The 20896-nt window shown below is 39.7% G+C and overlaps 1 protein-coding gene across 2 annotated transcripts in view; it reads left to right on the top strand.

Annotated features, from left to right (window-relative positions):
* RSF1 (remodeling and spacing factor 1) overlaps positions 1-20896 on the top strand; it is a 159100-nt gene that overhangs the window by 33509 nt on the left and 104695 nt on the right. The window lies entirely within an intron of this gene.

The following is a 20896-nucleotide window of genomic DNA, read 5'->3' as shown; positions in this document are numbered from 1 at the left end:
GCTGCTCTAACCAGTGTTAGCCAAAAGATGAGCTTTTCCATTCTTGCTGTTGGGGGGCAGGCCTTGTTCATAGACCTGTGTGGGTGTTGGGTGCTATTCCCTTTATTCCTTTGGAGCAGTTCTATCCCTGACCTTGGGTAATTTCCCCGTGTACATGCCCTGCTCAGTCCTTTGCTAAAGACTCAGAGGGACTCTGCAAATTTCCAGAGTACTGTCTGCAGCTCTCTTCTCTGACACTTTTCTCTGTTAATTCTACCTTTGCCTTCTTGACTCTTAACTTCATCTCTCTAAGGGAGATTGCCATGTTTTTGATTGATCCTCCCTCTTTGCCGCTTTACCCAGTTTGTAAATTGGGGTAGTTATAGGGTTTATCTCTGTTTCGCATCTCTCATGTATCACTATTCATAGTCTTTTGTTACTCGTTGTATAATGTCTTGAGTGTCTAGTTTCATATATTTTTGTTGTCGTTTAGTTGTTTCAGTCAGGTAAACTTTGTCCTTATTACTCCATATTTATTGGAAACACAAGAACAGTACTTTTTTTTCATTTTTACTGTATTTTAAGAGATTTGGGCAGGAAGGTGAGCCCACCATCTTGATGTAATATGCCTCCACCATTATAGTTTTAGGAGAATTAAAATTATGGGGATCTTTTATTCCCCACTGTATATTGAGTGTCTACTGTATGCCAACCCCTTCTCTAGACCTCGTGACTAAAACTTTAATGGAACATACATTCTAGTGGTCTCAACAACAGATCATAATATAATGTTGAACTATATGAAATAGGAAATATATGTGTTCCTTGGGGTACTCCTGGCTTGAGTGAAAAGGTGTCCAAGGCTCCAGCCATTTTAAATATTTTTAAATGCCAATTTTAAATTTAAATAAATAATACATTTATTTACCAAAATGGGGGAATTTTTTATTCCTGTGCTGATCAGATATTCTGAGTGATAGTTAATAATCTTGCTAAGCACAACATAGGATACTTTAATAAATTCAGTTTGGTAGACTAAATCTCTTAATATACATAGCATTTGTGGGGATAAATTAATGGGAAGCATGGTGGTATGTAGTAAATGTCAGGATTTTTGGTGTTAGCTGGGTTGGAATCTTAGCCTTGCCACTTGGTATTTGTGTGACCTGGCAATTTATTAACTTCAGAGTTTCTTCATAATGGAGACAGTAATATCCTCCTATAAAGTTTTAAGGATCTTTTGCCTTATGGAAATGTTAAAATCCACTATACAATATGCAGATTGTTTCTTTTTAGAGTTCATAGTTCATGTTTAACAAATATACGTATAATTCTTTTTTTTTTTTTTTTTTGAGACAGAGTCTCACTCTGTCCCCCAGGTTGGATTGCAGTGGTGTGATCTTGGCTCGCTGCAAGCTCTGCCTCCCAGGTTCACGCCATTCTCCTGCCTTAGCCTCCTGAGTAGCTGGGACTACAGGTGCCTGCCGCCGTGGCAGGCTAATTTTTTTGTATTTTTTTTTTTCAGTTTCACCGTGATCCACCCGCCTCGACCTACCAGAGTGCTGGGATTACAGGCGTAAGCCCCTGCGCCTGGCCAGTTGCTCTTTTAAAAATTCATATCATCTCTCAAGTACACATCTTTAATTCTTTAATGTTTTGTGTTTTTTTTTGAGACAGAGTTTCGCTCTTGTTGCCCGAGCTGGAGTGCAATGGCATGACCTCGGCTCACTGCAACCTCTGCCTCCCAGGTTCAAGCAATTCTCCTGCCTCAGCCTCCTAAGTAGCTGGGATTACAGGTGCATGCCACCACGCCTGGCTAATTTTTGTATTTTTAGTAGAGACACAGTTTCACCATGTTGGCGAGGCTGGTCTCAAACTCCTGATCTCAGGTGATCCACCCACCTCAGCCTCCCAAAGTGTTGGGATTACAGGCATGAGCCACTGTGCCCAGCCAATGTTGCTTTAAAAATTGAGAATTCTCTCTGGACATGATGGAGTAATAAGGGGCTTTTACCCACTTGTCATAAACAGCTAGTAAACTGGATCAAGATACATGAACCATCTCTTTTTAGATATTGTACTAAGGCAAATCAGGACTGTTTTCCGTGGGTGATGGGTGAAATAAAAGAAGTGAGCCCTATACCACTGCCAGGGTTTCCTGCCTGGAAGCAGCTTTAGGACCACAGAAACAGAGAGAGAGAATCTAATGGGAGTCTGGCAGCTTCACTCAGTTGAGGAGGCAAAGATTGGATTTCAAGAGGTTTAGGCAGCTAGAAGTTGCAGGGCCAGGTTCTGAAAAGAAGAAGGCTATGCAGAAGACAGAATTTCAGAAATCTGTACATGGGCTACCTTGAGTCTTTGCTGAAGACTAGGTCGTATATGCAAACAGTGAAAATCCACAACGCTAGGCACTGAACATCCAGGTTATTATTAGCCAAACATTTCCCAGAACTTAACACTGGAGATGTCTGAATTCTGACCAGAGTGAAATATTCTTTGTAGCACTCAGGACATTCAATGGAGAACCCAATTGATTCATTGTAGTAAACCTGACAGAAAAGGCCTTAAAAAGATCAGATTAATCTGCAAATAAATACCTGCCAAAACAAAGCCCAACTCATTTTTACAGCACATTGCAAAATCTTAACGGCACATCTTAGCAGCGCTTAGCAGCATTGTAACATTGATATTTTCCAACATCCAAGCTTAATTTACACAATATGGCTCAGATTACTAGCTATGCTGAGAAACTGGTCTAACTCTTAACCAACCAGGAGATAAATGAACCCAAAGAAGCAGATTCAGAAATGATGGAGATACTAGATCTAGCAGACAAGGACAGTAAAGTAAGTATTATCATTAGTAAAAGTATTTAAAGAAAAATATGAACATAATGAAAGAAATGAAAGATAAGAAAAATAAACATATAGAACTTCTAGAGATTAAGAAAAAAATAGTATCTTAAATAAATTACTGAAAGGCGTTTCACAGAAGATTGGATGCTGCAGAACAAACCAGTGAACTTGAAGACATGTCAGTAGACTTTATCCTAAAATGAAGCAGTGAGAAAGAGAACTGAAAATAATCAAGTGCTTCACTGGTCTGTGAAATAGTATCAAGCAGGCTCCATAAAGTGTATTTGAGATCCTAGAAGGAGGATGGAGCCAAGTATATTGGAAGAATAATGAATGCAAAATTTCAAATTTGATGAAAATTATAAACCACAAACCCAATAATCTCAACAAACCTAAAGTAGGACAAACACAGACAAACATTCACAGACATTTGTATGTTTGTCCTTTGCCAGAAAGCAGTGACAGAATCTTGAAGGCAACTTAAGAAAAAGACATATTATATACAGGGGAACAAAGAAGACGTTTTGTTGGAAAGTATACAAACTAGGCGATAAGTTGGTTTTTTTTTTTTGAGATCGGGTCTTGCTCTGTCGCCCAGGCTGGAGTGCAGTGGAGTAAACATGGCTCACTGCAGCCACAACTTCCTGGGCTCAAGTGATCCTCCCAGTTCAGCCTCCTGAGTAGCTGGGACTCCTGACGCACACCACTATGCCTGGCTAATTTTTTAATTTTTTGTAGAGACTAGGTCTCGCTGTGTTGCCCAGGCTGGTCTCAAACTCCTGGGCTCAAGCAATCCGCCCGCCTCAGCCTCCCAAAGCGCTGGGATTACAGGTGTGAGCCACTGCACCTGGCTGATAATGGATGTTGCAAAAGTACTAAATGAAAAGTATTAGATGAAAACTTCTATATCTAGCAAAATATCCTTCAAAAATGAGGGTGAAATAAAAACTTTTTCAGACAGGTAAAACCAGAGAATATGTTATGAGCTAGCCACTTGCACTACAAGAAACATCTTCGGATGAAAACTTGGACCTAGACAAAGTGATGACGAGCGGAAAAAAGGATAAATATGTTAAAATTAAATTTTTCCCAATTTTAAAAAGTCTTTTTAAAAGGTAATTAGCCGTTTGAAGCAAAAATCACCATGTATTGCAAATTTCACAATATATGAGGAAGTGAAACATGAAAGCTCTAGTACTAAGGATGAGAACAAGGAATTGCAAATATAATGTCGTAAGGGTAAAAAGTGTTCATGTTGTATGTGAAGTGGTAGAATATTATTTAATAGTAGACTGTATTGAGTTAAAGATGCTTTGTTTTGTAAAACCTGAAGCAACCACAAAAACTTAAAGAAGTGTAATTAATTAGCTAAGAGTAGATGTTAAATGAAGTTCATTTTAATCAAGTTAATTCAAAAGAAGACATTAAAAGGAGTAAGAAAGGAACAAATAATGTATATGAACAAAATAAATGGAAGGGTTATAGATTTTAACTCAATTATATCAGTTATTGCATTAAACAGAAATAATTTTAGTTTGGGGTTAGCCAAGTTTTTCTGTAAAGAGTCAGACATTAAAGAATATTTTAGGCTTTGTGATCATCAATAGTGTCTGTTAAAAGTGTTTAATTCTGCTCCTGAGGCACAAAATTAGCCATAGAAATTACATTTTTTGTGTTCCAGTAAAACGTTACAGACACTAAGATTTGAATTTCATGTTGTTGTATGTCAAAATATTATGTTTTCTTTGATTTTTTTTCCCCTCTACCCTATTTTAAAATGTACAAACATTGTTAGTTGCAGGCACCACTAAAGCAGGTAATATGCTGCATACAGCCCTTGTGGGCAGTAGTTTGCTAATCTTTGTTCTTTTTTTTTTTTTTTTTGAGACGGATTCTCGCCCTGTGGCCCAGGCTGGAGTTCAGTGGCATGATCTCTGCTCACTGCAACCTCCACCTCCTGGATTTATGCGATTCTCCTGCCTTAGCCTCCTGAGTAGCTGGGACTACAGGTGCGCGCCACCACACCCGGCTAAGTTTTGTATATTTAGTAGAGATGGGTTTTTGCCATGTTGGCCTGGCTGGTCTCCAGCTCCTGACCGAAAGTGATCTGCCTGCCTCAGCCTCCCAAAGTGCTGGGATTACAGGCGTGAGCCACCACTTCTGGCCTAATCCTTGTTCTAAACCTGCTGTATCCAGTATGTCACCACTAAGCCACATGTGGTATTTTAATTAAAATTAAATGAGATTGGCAGAGTGGATAGAAAAGAAAAACCCAGGTATATGCTGTCTATAGAAATTTACTTCAAACATAAAGATATAGGTTAAAAGTAAAAGGATGGAAAATGATAAGTAAAACTCATCATAAGAAAGCTGGAATTACTATATTAATATCAGAAAATGAGATGGCTATATTACTATAGCCAACTAAAATGCGAAGACTAATGACTATATTAGTTTCAGAAAATGAAAAGGAATATTAGAAATAGATAGGGGTGTTTCATAATGCTATTCATTAGGAAGATACAATTCTGACAGTATTTTTACTAATAGCAGAGCTTTAAAACACATGAAGCAAAAACTGACAACTTAAAAAATATATACAATGCAGTTATAACTGGAAATTTCAACACTTCCCTCTCAGTAATCAATAGTGCAACTAGACAGAATCATTCAGAATATAGAAGACATGAACAATATTGTCAACAAATGATATTATTGATATTTCTAGAACACTATCCAACAAAGAAAAAAACATCCTTTTAAAATGACTGACACCTCAAGTCTTTTTGAGGATGTGAAACAGCTGGAACTCTTAGACAGTAATAAATGGTACAACTTACATTGGCAAAATGTTTGGGAGTTTCTTATTAGGTTAAACCTGTCTCTACCACACAACCCATGAGCTCCACTGCTATCTACTCAAGAGAAATAAAAACATATGTCTATACAAAGACTTGCACAGAAATATTCATAGCAGCTTTATTTATAATAGTCAAAACACGGAGGCCAGGCACAGTGGCTCACATCTGTAATTCTAACATTTTGTGAGGCTGAGGTGGACAGATCACTTGAGGTCAGAAGTTCGAGACCAGCCTGGCCAACATGGTCACACCCCATCTCTATTAAAAATACAAAAATTAGCTGGGCATGGTGGCACATGCCTGTAATCCCAGGTACTCGGGGCTGGGGCAGGAGAATTGCATGAATCCCGGAGGTGGGGGTTGCAATGAGCCGAAATCGAGCCACTGCACTCCAGCCTGGGTGACAGAGTTAGATTCTCTCTCTCAAAAAAAAAAAAAGACAATTCAAACATTCATCAGCCAATGATTGGATGACCAAATTTTTATAAATTCATACAAAGGGACACTGATGTTAAAAAATGTAAATCTCAAAAACATCATGTGAAGCAAAAAAGCCAGACAAAAAGAGTTCATATTATATGAAACTCTAGAAAAGACAAATCTGTAGTATGGAAAACAGATCAATGGTTTCCTGAGGCCAGAAGTGGGGTGACTGACTGCAAAGTGGAGCATGGGAGAACCGTTTGTTTAGTCATAGTCTCTTTTTTTTTTTTTTTTAAGACGGAGTCTCAGTCTGTCACCCAGGCTGTAGTGCAGGGGCATGATCTCGGCTCACTACAACTTCTGCTTCTTGGGTTCAAGCCATTCTCTTGCCTCAGCCTCCCGAGTAGCAGGGACTACCAGCATGTGCCACCACGCCCGGCTAATTTTTGTATTTTTAGTAGAGACAGGTTTCACCATGTTGGCCAGGCTTGTCTTGAACTCCTGACCTCCAGTGATTTGCCCACCTTGGCTTCCCAAAGTGCTGGGATTACAGGTGTGAGCCACGGCGCCCGGCCCATAGTCTCTCTTCTGTTTTGTTTTTTATTATCTTAAGTAGCCTGCCTTTTGTCATGTATTAATTAGCAAGCTCACTAAACTTCCTAAAACTTCAGTTTTCATAAAAGCCAGTTTATGGTTGTCCACCTGTAAGTTGATAGTGTGGAATGGTTGATTGCACATCCTGAAGATAGATATTTTATTTTACATGTTTCCTTAGTGGTTTTAGAAATGTGTTCCTTTTTTCTATTTGGTTCTTTAAGTATGAGCAAGAAACATGTATTATTGTTTGCTAATCAGTTAGTTACTTGGGTTAGAAGTTGATGTTTATCAAAAACAGTTATTTGGTTTTTTTAAAGACCAAACCCATTGAACTGAACAAGTCTTTATGGAATGCATGGTGTGTGCTAGCCACTGTCCTAGGTGCTGAAGATATAGGCCTGTTTAATGTGGGATAGAGCTAATTAAACAGGCATTTATGATACAATGTGATGCATAAGTACAAGTTGGGATCATTTGGGAACACCCAGCATTTGGCACTTAGTCTGGATTAAGTGGGATAAAAGGATGATTTCCAAAGGAAGCAACATCTAAATTGAACCCCATGATGGGAGGAGATGCAGTGAGGATAGAGGGAACTGTACATGCTAAGCCCTAGAGGCTAGAAATAGCATGGTATGTTTGGGAACTCCAAGAAGTTCAGTATGATAGATTTGTTGAGCCAGTAAACAAAAACTGGCAACTCATTACTCTGGACTTCTTGTTACATGAGAAGAACTAACCGTTTATTTATAAAGCCACTCTAGTAAGGTTTTCTGTTACCTGAACAAATCTTTAACCAGCACAGCAAGACAATAGTATATTTAAGCAGCCCGTGTCTAGAAAGAATTTTAAGAGGCCAGGTGTGGTGGTTCACACCTGTAATCCCAGCAGTTTGGGAGGCTGAGGTGGGCAGATCACCTGAGGTCAAGAGTTCGAGACCAGCCTGACCAACATGGAGAAACCCCATCTCTACTAAAACTACAAAATTAGCCGGGTGTGGTGGCACATGCCTGTAATCCCAGCTACTTGGGAGGCTGAGGCAGGAGAATGGCTTGAACCCAGGAGGCGGAGGTTGCAGTGAGCCAAGATCGCGCCATTGCACTCCAGCCTGGGCAACAAGAGTGAAACTCCATCTCAAAAAAAAAAAAATTTTAGAAATGGCAAGGCATAGTGGTGTGCCTGTAGTCCTAGCTACTAGGGAGGCTAAGGCAGTAGGATCGCTGGAGCTCAGGAGTTGAAGGCTGCAGTGAGCTATGATCACGCCACTTCACTCCAGCCTGAGTAACAGAGTGAGACTCTGTCTCTAAAAATAAATAAATGGCCCAGCGCGGTGGCTCATGCCTGTAATACCGGCACTTTGGGAGGCCTAAGTGGGTGGATCACATGAGGTCAGGAGTTTGAGACCAGCCTGGCCAACATGGTGAAACCCTGTCTCTACGAAAAATACAAAAATTAGCTGGGCATGGTGGTGCACGTCTGTAATCCCAGCTACTTGGGAGGCTGAGACATGAGAATCGCTTGAACCCGGGAGGTGGATGCTGCAGTGAGCTGAGATGGCACCACTGCACTCCAGCCTGGGCGACAGAGTGAGACTCTGTCTCCAAAAAATGAATGAATGAAAAGATAAATTGAAACAAAAGGGTAGATCACATAACTTAGGGACTAAAGAAATGAAATTCTAAAATGGAAATAACTAGCTTTCAGGGATAGACCAGAAACAGAGGGCTTGCAAAGGAATCCAAAAAAGGGCAGAGAGATAAGATAAACAGAAAAATAATGTCACAGAATGTCCAGGTTTCAAGAAGGAAGATATGATCAACAGTGTCACATGTTCCCAAATTAAGACAAAGACTGAAGAGTCCATTTAGTCCTGGGCAACATAGTGAGACTCATCTCTGCTAAAAATTGTTAAAAAATTAGCTGAGCATGGTGGTGTGCCTATAGTCCAAGCTAATTGGTAGGCTGAGGTAGGAAGATCACTTGAGTGCAAGAGTTTGCAAAGAACTTTTTTCAGAAAGAGAGAAGAGGGAGCATATGTTAGAGGAGACTTTATCATGCTCTTAACATGGTAATAGTTGATTTAAAAAAGTTTCCACATGTTTGATAACCTTATATTATTATTGTTTGAGACCAACAGCAGTGTAAAAGATTTGTTCAATGTCACATATAAATGAAAATACTTGTTAATTTCATGTTTTATGAGTTTTCAAGGGACCCAGTCTTAGTGAAACACTGCTAGGAACATTGTTTTACTCTAAAGCCTGAAGGTATTTTTTCTCCTCCCCTCTCCCTCCCCTCCCTTCCCCCATCCTCTCCCATTCCCTCCTCCATCCCCTCCCCTCCCCATCCTCTCCCCCTCCCCTCCCCCACCCCCTCCACTCCGCCTCCATTCCCCCCTTCCCTCCCCCCTCCACATCCTCGCCCCCCTCCCCCACCCCCCACTCCCCCTGCATTCCCCCTTCCCTCCCCCTCCATTACCCCCTTCCCTCCCCCTCTTTCCTCCCCCTCCACTCTCCTCCCCCACCCCCTCCACTCCGCCTCCATTCCCCTCCTCCATTCCCTCCCCCCTCCACTCCCCTCCCCCCCTCCTCCTCCCCTCCCCCTCCCCTTCCTTTCCCAAGACAGGATCTCCCTGTGTTGCCTAGGCTGCTCTCAAACTCCTGGTCTCAAGCCATCCTTATGCTTTAGCCTGCTGGGATTACAGGCGTGAGCCACCATACCTGAAGTTTAAGATACCGTTTGTCTTATTTTCTGTTAGGTTAGATTTTATGCCCATAAGAACTAGGTATTGAGATAATGATGCTTCTTTGCCAACAATGAAGAGTAGTAAGGATGTTAATTTTTCAATATAATTGAATAATTTTGTTTGCTTTTTTGTTCGTTCGTTTCTTTGTTTTTGAGACAGGGTCTTGTTATGTTGCCCAGACTGGTCTTGAACTCCTGGGTTGATGCAAGCCTCCTGTCTGAGTCTCTCGAGTAGCTAGGATTACAGGTGTGTGCCACCTCACCCAGCACAACTCAGTTCTTTTGGTGGAACTCTTTTAAAAATGTCATTAAGGTCTCAGCTTTCCTGAACCTTTAAAAGGAAGTATTACTTTATTTATTTTGAGATGGAGTTTCGCTCTTGTTGCCCAGGCTGGAGTGCAATGGTGCCATCTTGGCTCACCACAACCTCCACCTCCCGGGTTTAAGCGATTCTCCTTCCTCAGCCTCCCAAGTAGCTGAGACTACAGGTGCCCGCCACCACGCCTGGCTAATTTCTTATATTTTTAGTAGCGACAGGGTTTCACCATGTTGACCAGGCTGGTCTCAAACTCCTGACCTCAGGGGATCCACCCGCTGCAGCCTCCGAAAGTGCTGGGATTACAAGCGTGAGCCACCTCGCCTGGCGGGGATTACTAATTTTGAAAATGTGGTAATAATGATATGGTTATTTAAAAATAATTATAGTTAATATCATAATGGTATTATGGTTATTTTCAAAGAGGTAATAATGGTATTATGGCAATTTTATCTTTTAGAGATACACACTGAAGTATTTATGGATGAAATAATGATATCTAGAATTTGCTTTAAAATGATCCATTGGAGAAGAAAAAAAGTCTCTTGTTCATTTATTTATAATTGTTTAAGGGAGGTGATGAGGTCATGAGGTTTTATTGTACTAGTCTGTCCTTTTGTTTTTTCTTAAATGGTTTAGTGTCACCGTTTTGCTGGGTAGAAGTTTTTCTGTTTGTAGTTCAAGAAGTTCAGTGTGGAATGAGTGGTTTAATAATCTATATAGGATTGCCAGAAACACATTCATTGTTACCTTTTTCTTTAATTACCAGTTTGCAAATGTTCACATAGAGAAAACGGTTCCTTTAGAAGTCTTCAGACTTCTGAACTTGTTTTTTATTGCTTGTGTTTGCTGATGTTCCATTTGATTGTACTTAAAAATCACCAACATTTTATTCAGATACTCTAGTTTACTTATTGATCATTTTTAGCAATTGGCTGGCTAGCCCTCAAATAAGGTGTCAGAATTTTTCTTTAAGTAAGACATGATCACCATCTGCTGGTGAATAGTGATAACTTTGGCTTGGGTATTGCTTTATGATATATAAAGTACATTCATATACATTTTCTAATTTATTGAAATAACTAGAAACTATAATGAGCTCATTTTGTTCTGCCTTATGACAAAATCTCAGGAAACTAGAAGATGACATAGTATGCTACTTATCTAGGTACCTCTGCTTGTCAAATGAATGTTAACTGAAAAAAGGTATGAGCTGATCACTTATTAGCAAGGAGTAAAGACGAAATATAAATTTCACAAAGAAATGGAGTTCTTACAGTATAAGTTTATAGTTGTGCAGAATTGTCTATAAAAGTAACATCTAACTGATTTTGTAACACCTAAAATTATGGTTTTGAATCATAAAGGAATCTTCTAATATGCTGTTGAAGGTTTTTTCCCCGTTTTTGTTTGTTTGTTTGTTTTTAGTGATACAGGGTCTCACTTTGGCACCCAGGCTGAAGTGCAGTTGGTGCAGTCGTTCACTACAGCCTTGAAGTCCTGGGCTCAAGCAGTCCTCCTCCCTCGGCATCCCAAGTAGCTAAGGGCTACAAGCACATGCTACCATGCCCAGCGTCTTTTTTGAGTGTTAATCCCAGCACTTTGGGAGGCTGAGCCCAGAGGATCACTTGAGCCCAGGAGATCAAGACTAGCCTGGGCAATAGTAAGGAAACCTGGACTCTACAGAAAAATTTAAAAATTAGTCAAGCATGATGGGACATACCTGTGGTCCCAGTTACATGAGAAAGCTGAGTAGGAGGATTGCTTGAGCCTAGGAGTTTGAGGCTGCAGTCAGTGAGCCCCGATCATGCCACTGCACTTCAGCCTAGGCAACAGAGCAAGGCTCTGTGTTTAAACAAAGAAACAAACAGGGTCTCACTATTTCCCAGGCTGATCTGAAACTTCTGGCCTCCAGCTGTCCTCCTTCCTCAGCCTCCCAAAGCATTGAGATTACAGGTGTGAACCACCGGACCTGGCCCTGCTCAAGTTTTAAATACCTATGGAATATACATGATGAGCATAGAAGCCTGGCGTTTTATAGAGGTCTGATACTAGAATATGCCTGTATAAGTATTTCTTTAATTAAACATATGGACTTGGTTATTTACTCCTATATACAGATGTCCGTGGGAGCATTCTCCTCACCCTTTCCTCCCCTTAAAAGGGAGAGAAAAGCGGGGAAAAGACAACAATGAGCCCTCTTTGGTTAGTGATATCACCTGTTTGCTCCCACAGTGATCTGAATAACCCAGAGTCATCTTCGCCATCTTTTTCATCTCTTCTTTATCACTTCCTGCATATTAATATATTCGTTCAGATAATTTCTCTTTCACACCTACAGGGAACTCTTTTCAGTTTGTTTGCTTGTTTGTTTATTTTGAGATGGAGTCTCGCTGTTGTCACCCAGGCTGGAGTGCAAAGGTGCAATCTCGGCTCACTGCAACCTCCGCCTCCTGGGTTCAAGAGATTCTCCTGTCTCACCCTCCTGAGTAGCTGGGATTACAGGTGCCCACCACCATGCCCAGCTAGGTTTTTTGTATTTTTAGTAGAAACAGGGTTTCATGGCCGGGCACAGTGGCTCACGCCTGTAATCCCAGCACTTTGGGAGGCTGAGTTGGGCAGATCATGAGGTCAGGATTCGAGACCAGCCTGGCCAACATAGTGAAACCTCATCTCTACTAAAAATACAAAAAATTATCCTGGCATGGTGGCGGGCGCCTGTAATCCTAGCTACTCGGGAGGCTGAGGCAGGAAAATCACTGGAACCCGGGAAGCAGAGGTTGCAGCAAGCTGAGATCATGCCGTTGCACACCAGCCTGGGGTGACAGTGCAAGAGTCCGTCTCAAAAAAAAAAGAAAAAAAAGAAACAAAGAAGCAGGGTTTCACCGTGTTGGCCAGGCTGGTCTTGAACTCCTGACCTCAGGTGATCTGCCTGCCTCTGCCTTCCAAAGTACTGGGATTATAGGCGTGAGCCACTGCAGCACCTGGCCTAGGAACTCTCTTTTCTTTATTTTATTTATTTATTTATTTATTTATTTATTTTTTGAGACAGAGTCTCGCTCTGTGGCCAGGCTGGTGTGCAGTGATGCAATCTCGGCTCACTGCAACCTCCACCTCCCGGGTTCAAGCGATTCTCCTACCTCAGCCTCCCGAGTAGCTGGGACTACAGGTGCACACCACCATGCCTGGCTAATTTTTGTATTTTTTAGTAGAGATGGGTTTTCACCATATTGGCCAGGCTGGTCTTGAACTCCTGACCTCGTGATCTGCCTGCCCTGGCCTCCCAAAGTGTTGGGATTACAGGCATGAGCTACCGAGCCCAACCTGGAACTCTCTTTTCTAGCTGTCTGTAGAAATAATTTACGTTGCTTACTCCCCCTCTCCCTGTTGCTTTCATTCTCTTTTTGTTTTCTTGTCCCTGTTCCGGTTCATCAAATAGTTGAGTGTCTACCATTAAGTAGGAACTGTGCTTGGTGCTGGGAATACAGTGATGAAAAAGGCAGGTGGCTGTGCTCATGGAGCTTACATCTAAGGATGAGAGAGAAGGAAGAAGAGATAGAAAATAGATAATTAGGAATTGGGACTTAAAGATAATTAGGACTAAAGAAGTTAAAGAGCTTACCTTTATTTTGTTTCTCTTTTCCTTTCGTGGTTTTACTTATTTCATGTGTTCTGTATTCTTTTTTGTTATTGTTGTCAATATTACACTGATAAGAACTGATACTGCCCTTGATCTTGGCCAGAAATCTAAGCAATTGTTTTCTCTTAATTATCAGCATTTGGGATAAATTTAAAACACTTTTTTAGCTAGTGTACTTGCCTTTTCTGCTTTAAATATTAAAATTACAAGATAATTTTTCCTATTCTAGTGAACATTATTGATAAAATTAGTTTTTGAGGGGTAACTGGGCAGTTTACAGCTTTGTGTGGGTTTCAGTGGGATAGAGCCGCTTTGTAGTTTGGGCATTGTCTATGATAGCATATTACATTTTGAGTAACAACACTTGCTTTTGAATTTTTAAAAATTATCACACCACTAAAGAGAAAAGTATAATTGAATTTTAAATTAATTTTTCTCTAGCAAGAGACATTAAATATAAAGGAATAAGATTTTGACAGGTAAGGTTAAGTTAGAGGACCAGATTTAGATTTTTTTCCTCCAAGAACGAGTGTTTGCCCCCATTGAGCATATATACTATAGCAGACTCTGATTTTTGTATTTAAAATTTTCCGAAATCAGTTTGGAAGTGGAATGGCTGCTTCAAAAATTTTGACTGTAAGAATAGATTGGGAAATAGTGTGATGGTTGTGCAGTGCTGGGCATGTAATTGGTGCCACTGATTGTACACTAAAAAAATGATTAAAATGGCAAATTCCACAGTAAATATATTTTACCACCGTTAAATAAATAATGTAATATACTAAAAGCCATTGGATGGTACACTTTAAGTGGGTGAGTTGTATGGTATGTGCATTACATCTCAATAATGCTGTTTTTTAAGAAAGGAAGAATGGATTGGAAGAAGTATTAATAATTTTTCTGTTTCCACAGTAACTATTTGACAGGGTTATGTTTTAGAAATGGATAATGCCTCAAGGGGCATAGACAGGAACAACCCACTATCAAAAACCGGATACGAAGCTGCACAGAAAGTGGTTTGATTCATAGGTTAGGTCTTGTGAACTATTCCTTCATCTATTTGATACTTTGAGAAACATCGGAAAGAGCCCTGGAATGGAAGGCTAGATGTCTACGTTCTTCTTAGCTTTTTTTTTTTTTCCATCTTGGGCAACTCTTGTCACATCTCAGGTCTAAGTTTTCCAGTCTGTCAAAGAGTGTGAATTAGATCATTGCTTCCAGTTCCAAAATTCTAAGATGGTGTTATCAATTGCTGCCTTGTTATAAGGCAAATAAATAAATACCTCAATACCTAGACATAGACATTGAATATTAGAGCTGGAGGACTTTGGATCATCTTGTGTAATTCCTTCAATTATGAATGATAAATTCAGTGTTTGCACCCCTCTCTCCTGACTTTCTAGTGCTTTTTGTAATATACATATAACATGGTTTTTAGTAATATCATAGTTGTTATATTAAGTGCAGGTTTTTAAGTGATATGTGACCTTTGAAATGATGAAGAGTATGAGAAACAGGCCAGGCATGGTAGCTTACATGTGTAATCCCAGCACTTTGGGAGGCCAAGATGGGTGGATCGCTTGAGCCCAGGAGTTTGAGACCAGCCTGGCCAACATAGTGGGACCCTGTCTGTACAAAAAAAAAAAATAGAAAAATTAGCCACGTATGGTGGTGCCTACTTATAATCTCAACTACTCAGGAGACTGAGGTAGAAGGATCAGTTGAGTCCAGGAGATCGAGGCTGTGGTGAGCCATGATGTGCCACTGCACTCCAGCCTGAGTGACGTGAGACCCTGTCTCAAAAAAAAAAAGTGTCAGAAACAAAATGTACAAATACATTTATTTGACTTGATTATTAAATGTCTGTGTGTATGTATTGCCTTTCTGAAATATGAATGTGATTAAACTAAAAGTCATGATTTCTGCTTTTCAGAATGAATAAACTCATAGGGATCATCATACAGGACACATAAAGCAGTCACTTCTTTGGATTAAGATTGGCAAAGGTGCTTCTTAGGAAATGTTTTAACATTTTAGAAAAGTTCTAAATTTTTGCAGTTTTCCTTCAGGGTACTTTCCTACATCTGTGCACCACAGCCTTAGTCCAAGCCATCATTATCTGATCTGAAGTATTGCGATGTCTTCCTAAATAGTCATATTTATACCCTCTCCAATTTGTTCCTCACAGTGCAACCAAAGTAATCTCTATCCTATGGACATTTTTAAATTATGGAAAATGTGAAATATATAAAAGTAGTAAGTTATATAATGGACTTTCATGTGCCCGTCACTCAGCATTAGTACAATTTTGTTTCTTCAGTAACTCCATCTACCCCTGCTTCCTGCCCCCTAGATTATTTCAAACAGATCCTGGATTTAAAAGAGTGATCTTTTAAAAACTTAAATCATGAAACTTTCCTGCATTCCTCCTGTGGGGTCTCATTACCCTTAGAATAAAATCTAAACTCTTTACATAGCTCGAAGACTTGGCCTTTGCTCCCTTCTCTAGCAGCATCTTGTATCATTTTCTTTTTCTAGCCACATTGGAGGAAGCTGTTGGCCTCCTCAGGACTTTTATACATACATTTCCTTTTGCCTGGCATGCTCCCTTCTTCCTTGGCTTAGTTCGCTGTTTCTTATCTTTACGGTGTCATCTTTATTAAAGAGGCATTTCCTGATGGTTTTAACCATGTGTCACATGTTTCTCTTTCAATGGCAAAAATGTTAACAAGTGGTGCATCTAGTTGAAGAGTGTACTAGTCTTTGAACTTTTCACTAGATTTGAAATTACTGGGGAGAGAAATTAGTTTGGGGGAAAAAATCCCTCCTTCCCCTTTAAGTACTGTCACGTCACTCTTTCTTTTTAAATTCGTTTTGACTCTTTCTGTCCCTTTCTTTCTTCCCCCCTTATTCCTCTCTACGATCATTAAATTGAGTTAGAAAGAATAGAAAGAGGGGAAATGGGGTCATCTGATTGGAGCTGGAGACATCTGGTACTAGAAGCCATTGCCTCAAGTACTACAAATTCCCTCTACCAGGATAGTGGTTATAAGTATAAGCAGAGTATCCCTTTAAAGACTGACTGCTTGTGTGGGTTACTCACTTCATCTTATAGAGGCCTTGTCTTTTCATAAGGAATCCTTCTTCAGGAAAGGTGGTTTCACAGGGTGCTGCAGTTTTACAGGGTTTCATTTCTCTTAATACTGTTCTTCTTTCTGGATTGCTGGTCTTATCACCACCTCAAGCCATGCTGATATTTGTAGTATGCTGATTACTTTCTTTGTAGCAGATAAAATTTTCTAGTTTTTGGTTCTGAAATAATCTGAGCCATGTTTGGTGTGTTTCTTTATGTATGTGGGAACAACAGTATGATTCTCAATGGAACTCAGAAAAATAATTGGAACAGCAGATACCCCTTGGTTTATCTGCCTGTATAACAGTTATTCTTGGATTTATTTTTTTCCACAATGGTAATGAGGTGAGCATATACTTAGCTGGAATCTCTGTGCTATACTTTTGTTTTGTTTTGTTTTGTTTTTTGAGACGGAGTCTCACTCTGTCACCTAGGCTGGAGTGCAGTGGCACGATCTGGGCTCACTGCATCCTCCGCCTCCCAGGTTCAAGCAATTCTCAGCCTCCCAGGTAGCTGGGACTACAGGTGCACGCCACCACACCTGGCTAATTTTTTGTATTTTTAGTAGAGACGGGGTTTTACCGTGTTAGCCAGGGTGGTCTCGATCTCCTGACCTCGTGATCCACCCGCCTTGGCCTCCCAAAGTGCTGGGATTACAGGCGTGATTCACCACACCCAGCCTCTCTATACTGTACCTTTTTAGATGATCATCTAAGTTACAGTTCATAGTCTTGAGCTGTTTCTTTGCTTTTCAGAAAACTAGGATGATTGATTAAATGAACTCTTTGAAGATAAGGTGTATGAATACATGACAGTGATTTCAAGGATCAAGTGGCCTGTGGGATCAGTCTCATTATTCTAAAACTGCTCCCCCAACAGAGTTTCTAAAACCTGGGCAGTAAGTAAAAGCTTATTGTAAGCTTGTCTTTGAATCACTGTGTCTGAAATAAATGTTCTTTTATCAATGGCCTAGATAAAGTCAACTGTTTCCATAACTGTATCTCTGCTTATAAGCTTAAACTAAATTTAAGTAGAAGACTTTATTGAATAATAAGAATTATGTGTTTAGCCATTATGAGGTGCTGTACATTTCTACCTCTCAAAAAAGTAAAATTATAAGTAACACAATAGAATTGCAGGAGCAGTGACATTTTTAAGACATGGTGCTAGATAGAAAGATGCTTAGAAAAATGTCAAAATATAAAACATCTTTGAGTAATTGGATCAGTAATGTAGTCTGGGATTCTGCCACTTTTCTGCTACTTCATACCTACATCATGTTGGCAGCCCTTCGTGAATTCACATAGCCCCTGACTGTTTCTTTCTCCTTCAGAGTCTTTCACCTCCTGAGGCCCTGTGAAAGAAGGGGGTTTGTTAAAGGTTATTTTATGAAATTTATCATGTGAAAAGGTAGAGGATATTTCAGTTCAATTGGGACAAAAACTTTTTTGGATTGACTTGAAGTGGTTAATAAATCTTTAGAAAGAAGTTAATTATCTTCTGGAAATGAAACTTTTAGAAATCTCGCAGGTGATAAATGAATTTAGAGCTTGTCAGTGTTTTAGAAAATGATCATGTATTTAAAAAATATGATTGATGGCTGGGCTCGGTGACTCACACCTGTAATCCCAGCATTTTGGGAGGCCGAGGTGTGGTGGCACGTGCCTGTAGTCCCAGCTACTTGGGAGGCTGAGGCAGGAGAATCATTTGAACCCAGGAGGCGGAGGTTCTAGTGAGCTGATATTGTGCCACTGCACTCCAGCCTGGGAGACAGAGCGAGACTCTGTCTCAAAAAAATATATATATGATTGATACTTTACAGCTGTCCAAAGCCATAGCAACTTACTACGTGTTTATTAAAATTTAAGATAATTTAAAAATAAATAAAATTAAGAATTGAGTTCCTTAGTTTCATTAGCCACCTTTCAGCTTCTCAGTAGACACATGTGGCTAATGGCTACTGCACTGAAAAGTGTAGATATAGAACATTTCGATCATCCTGGAGCAATCTATTTAATAGTGCTGTTTTAAAGAATAAAAAGTATGGTGATTTTAATGTTTAATAAACTATAATGTTGATCAATTTTCCTGTAGCCTGTTTCTTATCAGTTGACAGATTATACTAGTGCGCTTAAAGATTATCAGCTTGTCAGTTCTGTTTGTAACAAAATATTAATTCACTTGGTATGTTTAGTGGGTTATAAATTTTAATTTTAAGCATGCTAGGTCTACACTATGCAGTGCTATCCATCACAGTAGCCGCTAGCCACATGTGGCTCTTGAGCACTTGAAATATAGCTAGTTTGAATTGAGATGTGCTGTCAGTGTGAAATGCACAATGTATTTTAAATAGTCTGAAAAGTAAAATCTTTTACTTAGTACAAAAGAAAGTAATACTTTAAAAATAGTGATTGGCTGGGCGCGATGGCTCAATGCCTGTAATCCCAGCACTTTGGGAGGCCAAGGCGGGAGATCATGAGGTCAGGAGTTTGAGACCAGCCTGACGAACATGGTGAAACCCCATCTTTACTAAAAATATAAAAATTAGCCAGGCGTGGTGGCGCACGCCTGTAATCCCAGCTACTCGGGAGGCTGAGGCAGGAGAATCACTTGAACCTGGGAGGCGGAGTTTGCAGTGAGCCAAGATCATGCCACTGCACTCCAGCCTGGGTGACAGAGCAAGACTCTGTCTCAAAAAAAAAAAAAAAAGCTGATTATATGTTGATATAATTTTGGATAAAGGGCATTAAATAAAATATATTATTAAAATTAATTTTAACCTCTTTACTTTTTATAATATTTTACTAGAAAATTTGAAATTATGTGACTCACCTTACATTTCTATTGCACAGTGCTGACTGTAGAAGAGCCAGTACTCTTATAAATCAAGTAATACATAATCTATTTGTACATGCCTAAGTCAACAATGAGTAGATTTGTAAAGTGGGATGAAAACATATTTATTCACTTTTATTTTTGTCTTGTATTGGCTTTTAAAAAATAGTACCAGTTGTATCAAAATCTTTCATGATTCTGTGTAGCATAGAACACTGGTAGGGGATGTGCGTAGAACACTGGTGGGGGACATGCGTAAAACACTGGTGCAAAGGTTTTAGCCAACTGCTTAATGAGTGTTACAGACAGTATGAATACAGTGGGTATTTCAGGGACAAAGAGGTTGCTGGTACTAGAAATCTATCACAGAGACTTTTGGGACTTGTATTGCCTAGACATTGAAAGATAAATATGATTCAAGTGGGCAGAAAACAATAAATAACTCTTTAATAAAGCCCACATAGGTAATGGGCTGAGTATGCTTAGTGGACCATTAACTGGCAAAATGATTCGAATCAAGGATTTCAGTGCAGGAAGTAAGAGAGAAGAATTGCAGAGTTAGTATGAGACTGAATATTGGGACTCTGAGGCTAAGATAAGAAATCTGGCTGGGTTTATGTAGGTATTTAGGAGCCATAAAAAATACTTACCAACTGGGAAGTGATATGAAAGCAGTCTTTTTGGAAGATTGGTTTGATTACAGGAGACTATCCATAGCTGTTTTTCTGATGTGAGAAGGTATAGTAATGTCCTAGGGAAAGGAGGAAATAGGAGGCAGGTTTAAGATGTGGGAAGGGAGAACATCAAGACGTCTGTGTTTGGGGAAAAGGAGAAATTGAAGAAAGTGACCTTGGTTTTAAAACACAAGAGAAATAAAAGCGTTTTATATTTATACAACGCTATACAGTTTCAAAATTCCATGAGATAGCCAACACAGCCTTTTTTAATGGAGAAATTGAGCTTCATTGTTTAAAGGACTCGACCAGAACCATTGTCTCCTTATGTAGGTGGGGCAGCTGAGAATCCAGCCCAGATCTTTTATCACTGCACAACCAGTCAATCACTAAGTTTTGATAATTTTGTTTCCTAAACATTTCTCAGATCTGTCCACTTCTCTCTGTACCACCTCTACCTTAGTTTAGGCTACTCCTATCTTCGGGATTGAGGTTTTCCTGAATTTATATCTAGCTTCGGCCCTGCACCCCACCTCCTAAAACAAAAAAGCAAATAAAAACTTCTTTTGTTAATATTTAAAAATCTGTCTTCCTCCAATTCAGTCATTAAGGTCTTCTAAAATGCAGCAGACTCTCCTGCTTAAACTTTTACATAAAATCTAAACTTCTGAGCCTGGCCTCATTAGGCTGTAGTTATCTATGTCCATTCCTCCAGTTCCATGTTCTTTTTGGTTTTTTAGCTATTTGCATCTGTTGTTTTTGTGCAAGCAATGCCCTTTCCCTCCTTTTCTCCATTCCACCCTTAACCCCCCATACTTCACATCTTAGTAGATTTGTC

The sequence above is a fragment of the Pongo pygmaeus genome, chromosome 9 (assembly GCF_028885625.2).
Source record: "Pongo pygmaeus isolate AG05252 chromosome 9, NHGRI_mPonPyg2-v2.0_pri, whole genome shotgun sequence".
In the NCBI taxonomy this organism is placed as follows: Eukaryota; Metazoa; Chordata; class Mammalia; order Primates; family Hominidae; genus Pongo; species Pongo pygmaeus.
This window is presented reverse-complemented; position numbering and strand designations above follow the sequence as displayed.